The sequence below is a fragment of the Lipotes vexillifer genome, unplaced genomic scaffold, assembly GCF_000442215.2.
Source record: "Lipotes vexillifer unplaced genomic scaffold, Lipotes_vexillifer_v1.1 scaffold1492, whole genome shotgun sequence".
Classification (NCBI taxonomy): Eukaryota; Metazoa; Chordata; class Mammalia; order Artiodactyla; family Lipotidae; genus Lipotes; species Lipotes vexillifer.
In genome coordinates, this window is record NW_006769666.1 from 274,943 (window position 1) to 281,163 (window position 6,221).

Here is a 6,221-nt window from a genome sequence, read left to right on the forward strand (position 1 = left end):
GGTCTTTGCTAAAACCTCACCTTCTCAATGAGGTCCACACTGGCCACCCTGGCCACCTTACTGATGTGCAAACTGCACCTCCACCCCCTCACCAGCACCGTGACTCTGATCCACTCTTTCTTTTTGTTCACAGCTCTCATCGCCCTCAGACATGCATAACTTACGTCTTTCATATGTTCAGTTTTCTTATGGTCTGTATCTCCCATTAGAATGGAAGCTCTTTAAGGGCAGAAATACTGGTCTAGCTTTAGCCCCGAGAATGCTGCCTGGCATATGCAAGGCACTTAATCAATGCTTGCTGAGTTAATTATTTAAGTCACAAAGGGACCCAGACCAAAAGAAGAGAGTAGGTCAGGACTCCAAAGAAAAGATGGTCTAAAAGCACAGTAGCCAATCCAATAGGGTGCATCTTGGGTCCTACAGGAAGGGTACCACCACCTCCATCTTTGGGTCCAAATGAATGTAAAGTGGTCATTAAAATGTGCTCTGTGTGGCTGCTCAAAGCTGTCTGCCCAATACGGTTGCTGTAGTGGAGAACTTACTAGGCTACGACTGGTACTTCTGAAATAACTTTGTCGTATTCTCCCTCAGAAGACCACCCTGATGATAAGACCTTACTTAGCAGAACTTTTCATCCAAAGGTACGGAAATGCTAAGATATGGAAACACTCAGATATGACAATTCTTCATAGATACCAAATGAGGAATTTTTACAACTTCCTTAGAAGATGCATGCTAATGTGCACACTCTCATTAGTTCAGTGACAAGGTCCACCACGTCCTATCTGCCTTATAAAGAAGAGATCTTGGACAAATCGTGAAAAAAAATTTTTTTAATCATCTCTTCCTTGCCTTCCCCCCAAAAAATTCACAGGAAATTGTCTATTCCTTGCCTAGACAAAATGGGCAAAAGATTTAGATAGAGATTACCCAAAAGAGAATGAATCATGAGTAAACAAATAGATGGGAAAAAGTTCAATTTTACCAAATTAAAACAACAGTCAAATACGATTGTCATCTATCAAATAGCAAAGTTTTTTTTCATTTTTCGTTTTTTTTTTTTTTCTATTGTACTACCAAAACTGGCAAAGAAATTGTTCTACACATGGATGGAAGTATAAAGTGGTAAAAGCCTATGGAAAGTTATATGGTCAGATGTATTTAAAGACTTTGCTCTCTTCATAACCTTTGACCTACGAGAGTCAGAACCCTGGTGGAACCCAATCCTACCAAAATAATCAGAAATTCAGGGGGAAAAGAGCCTTTTGAAACCAGCCATAGGGGTTTATAGCAGGATTAAAATGCCAGGAAGAGGAAAGAAGAGAAGGAGACTCCTTGGGTAAGATGCTGATAGATTCCCTCAAAATTTCTCTTTGGTTTAACTTTCTATCACTAGGACAAATTTTCTTTAACAAACCTGTCAGTAAAATGTACTTCTGATAGCAAGTGTGTTTTCAGGTCCCTAAGACATTTTATAAATCCCCACATAATTGTGTGATGAAAGGTCATTTACTCTGTCAAAAATATATTCTGTTAACTCAGGCTGAAATGTCACGTACACATTTTCTACATTTAACTTGACTTTGCCCATGAGTTGGATAATAGATCTGAACCCAGCATCAAAATATGCAAATCATCCCACCTGGGATGCAAATGTCAAATACGCAGAGACAGACTTCAGAAAACATTGTGTGTGTGTGTGTGTGTGTGTGTGTGTGTGTGTGTGTGCAAGGACAACTTTTGTCACATTTACCCTGTGGCCCAACAAATAGACCACTGGTATTTAGTTTCATAGTTGTATTTTGCTGCTTTCATGTGCTTCTGACTGCTGAATCTTGTTTCCAATAGTTCCCAAACCTTCCCCTGTGCGTGGCTGTTATTAACTTGGAGCCATGTTAATAAATTTTATTTTCAAAATTCAGAAATTCAGTATCCAAAACAACAATTTAAAAAATTCTCTGTGGAAAGGGGCGGGGGTGCAATGAACTGGGAGATTGGGATTGACATATATACACTATTTATACTATGTATAAAATAGATAACTAGGGTTTCCCTGGTGGTGCAGTGGTTGAGAGTCCGCCTGCCAATGCAGGGGACACAGGTTCCTGCCCCGGTCCAGGAAGATCCCACATGGCGCGGAGCGGCTAGGCCCGTGAGCCATGGCCACTGAGCCTGCGCGTCTGGAGCCTGTGCTCCGCAACGGGAGAGGCCACAACAGTGAGAGGCCCGCGTACCGCAAAAAAAAAAAAAAGAAAGAAAAAAGATAACTAATGAGAACCTACTGTATAGCTCAGGGAACTCTACTCAGTTCTCTGTGGTAACCTAAATGGGAAGGAAATCCAAAAAAGGGGGGGATATATGTATACATATAGCTGATCCACTTTGCTGTACGGTAGAAACTAACACAATATTGTAAAGCAACTATACTCCAATTAAAATTAATTAAAAAAAAAGAAAAAAAACATGTATCAATAGACAGGATGTGTTCATTTTGTAGCCTCAGCAAAAAGGACTCCTATGTCTTACGGATATGATCACAAATTTCAAATGAATAAAGTGAAAATTAATGAGAAAAAAACAAAAAATTCTTTGGGGACTTCCCTGGTGGCACAGTGGTTAAGAATCCTCCTGCCAATGCAGGGGACACGGGTTCAAGCCCTGGTCTGGGAAGATCCCACATGCCACGGAGCAGCTAAGCCCGTGCGCCACAACCAGTGAGCCTGCACTCTAGAGCCCGCAAGCCACAGCTACTGAGCCCGTGAGCCACAACTACTGAAGCCCGCGCGCCTCGAGCCTGTGCTCCCCAACAAGAGAAGCCACTGCAATGAGAAGCCCGCACACCACAACGAAGAGTAGCCCCCACTCACCGCAACTAGAGAAAATCCACACGTGGCAACGAAGACCCAACGCAGCCATAAAAAATTAATAAATAAATAAATTTATTGAAAAGAAAAATGGAGATCCGGACATCACCCACCTTCTGACAGCCCAAAACACTGCGGCTCAGGAGGTAGCCCGAATATCCTCTGAAGAGCACCCCTAGGAGAAACAAGCTTGACCACTATGCCGTCATCATGTTCCCCTCGCCACGGAGTCAGCCACGAAGAAAATAGAAGACAACAACGCACTGGTGTTCCCTGTGGAGGTCAAGGCCAACAAGCACCAGATTAAACAGGCCGTGAAGAAGCTCTGTGACATTGACGTGGCCACAAGGTCAACACCCTGATCAGGCCTCATGGTTAGAAGAACGTATATGTTCGACTGGCTCCTGACTATGATGCTTTGGGTGTTGCCAACAAAACTGGGATCATCTAAACTGAGTCCAGCTGGTTAATTCTAAATAGAAAAGTCTTCGCTATTTAAAACAAAACAAAAAAATAGCTTCAGCCCATAAAACAAGTGCTCACCCAAAATGGGGTTTAAGGGTTTTTGGGGGGGTCTTTTTCTTTATCTTTTGGCCACGCAGCGTGGCATGTGGAATCTTAGTTCCCCGACCAGGGATCGAACATGAGACCGCTGCAGTGGAAGCACAGAGTCTTATCCACTGGACCGCCAGGGAAGTTCCAAGTTTTTGTTTTTTAAATTTTTAGCGGAAAAGCTGCTTAAAAGGTTGTTGGCAGTTCCCAGTTTCTGAAGGTGGAGCCTGTGCAGCAGAGGTGTTCCCTGATTACTCCATGAAAGTATTTACCCAGACTTCATTTACTTTGGAAAAATTAATAGAAATGGGCTATTTAGTTACCCAAAGGTGAAGCAAATTCCCGCCCATCGATCTTGGAGATGCCGTGAAATCACAGCAGATGGGAATGCAGGGTTGCCGGGGAGGAGCGGAGAAGATTCCATTCACCCCCATCCCACCACAGGAGACCGGCCTTCATGGCCCTCGTGTGAGAAGTCACCTGGGGTCTGGCAGAGAGGGCAGGCCGGCCCCGCACGTTGCAGCATGAGGGGCTGTCACGTCCCCAGTCATGAAGCCGGGCCTGAGAAAGGACACAGCAAGGCCGTCTTCCCCCTGCTAGGAGCCTCCTTACTCCAGACCCAGGAGCTGCAGCAGCGCTTTGTTCATTCCCTCAGATCCTGGCAAAGGCAGACAGGACCAGGAGGGAATTCCCTGCTTTGAGCCTCTGCCATAAAATTATGTTTAAGGGACTTTCCAGCTGTCGAATTCTGAATATCCATTGTAGTCAAGGATCTCTGCTTACAAGGAAGAGAAACAAGCTACAGGTAGAGATGGAGCAATGGCAGAGGCCAGGGAGCACTGATGACATGCAGGCTCAGGCACATGGTGGCGTGGGGAGTGGGAGTCCTCCCTGGCCCTGGTCTTCCCCAGATGTTTCCTCTGCCCACTTTCCTTGCTCCCCTCTCCTTCCTGGTCTCCCTGGCTTTGCCTTGGCTCCACGTAGCTGCTCGAACCCTGAAGTCCAGCTCCCCATGCCTGGACCCCTGGAAGAGGAACCTGGCCCATCTTGGGTGTCCACAGCTGCTCCAAAGAGCGATAGGTCACAAAGGTCCAGTCCCATGGTGGGAACATAGGCACCCAGACCCATGATGTTATTAGAGGGAAAGCAATTAGACTTGGGGGGTCAGGACCCCCAAAATGTCTATAGCAGAGCTGGCAGCTCCCTCCTTCTCCCATCCTCTCCTGGTACTTGGGTTTCATCACAACCTCTGGTTCCCTGACAAGCACATACCAAGGCAGGATTAGATGTGACAGATTTACTGAGGGAGACACTGGGAGGGGAGATGGAGGAATGCAGGTCTCTGGATGAGGCTAGGAGAGCTGTCAGACCATGTGCAGGCCAGACCCTGGGAAGGAGAGAGGGAGGAAGGGAGATTGGGAAGGAAGGCCCTCACCCTGCAGTGAGTTCTAGCAAAGTTTCAGCAGGGCTGATAGGGCATCTGTCTTAATCAGCTCTGGCCTCTTTAACAAGATACCACAGACTGGGGGCTAAATAACAGATATTTATTCTTCACAGTCTGGAGGCCAGGAAGTCCAAGATCTATGTGCCAAAAGATTCTATGTCTGGTGAGAGCCCTCTTCCTGGTTTGCAGATGGCCGGGCAGAGAGAGATCATCTCTCAGGTGTCTCTTCTTAAGAGGGCACTAATCCCATTCACGGGGGCTCCACCCTCCTGACTTAATCACCCCCCAAAGGTCCTACCTCCTAATATCATCACATTGGGGGTTAGGGCTTCAATGCATGAATTTTGGGAGGACACAAGATTTAGTCCATAACAGTGTCCTTGAGGCAAAGTCAGTCAGAGGAGTCTCACATGTCTCAGGAGTGACTTTGCCTTAGTTCCCCTGCTGTGCTTGGTCCCTGGTTGAGGCTTCCATCAGAAATGTGGACATGGCTTTATTGCAGCGGTGGATTCAGAGAGCAGCAGCAGGGGCTGCCAGTCAATTTTGATTCCCCAGTAGGAGATCTGAAGGGCATAAGTTCAAGGCCAACACACAGGCCCTTCTTTATTTTAAGAATGCAAAAACTCTCCTTAGCCTGAAGGCCTCACAAAAACAAATAGGCTGGATCTGGCCCACCTGCCATATTTTGCTGACCGCCCCCCCACCCCTTGGTTTAAATTACAAGTTAAGGTTTCAGTTGTTTGCAGCTGAAATCCTCCTAACTTCCACAAGTGGGGGAGTACTGCTGACACAAGAATGCTGACTTAAGGCTGCTTGTCCTTCTAAATCCCCTTGTAAATTAGTCCATTGACACTCAGACTTACTGCATCTTACTTTAATTCTTGCTTGCATGAGAGAATGAGTGTTTTCCTTTTCCTCCTGTCCACTCCTCACCTCCTGAAGCAGGTAACTTTTAAGGTTACAGTAAAGGGTGTGGGGTGGGGGCAGGGCTTCTATAACAGAAGTCAAGACCTGAGAGGAGAAAAATAATCTTAAAAATAATCTTACAGTTTTTTTTCCTTTTGGCCATGATGTTCAGCATGCGGGATCTTAGTTCCCCGACCAGGGATCGAACCTCTGCCCTCTACAGTAGAAGCGCAGAGTCCTAACCACTGGACCACCAGGGAAGTCCCAATAATCTCATGGTTTAATAAAGGCACTGGAGAGGCACTAGCAAGAATCAAAGATCTGACTGTCTTTTAGATCCATCCCTACCACCCCGCCTTCCCAGCCAGACCAGAGGGTCATTCACTCTTGCCTGCAACACCCCCTCACACACACACACACACACACACACACACACACACACACACACACACACA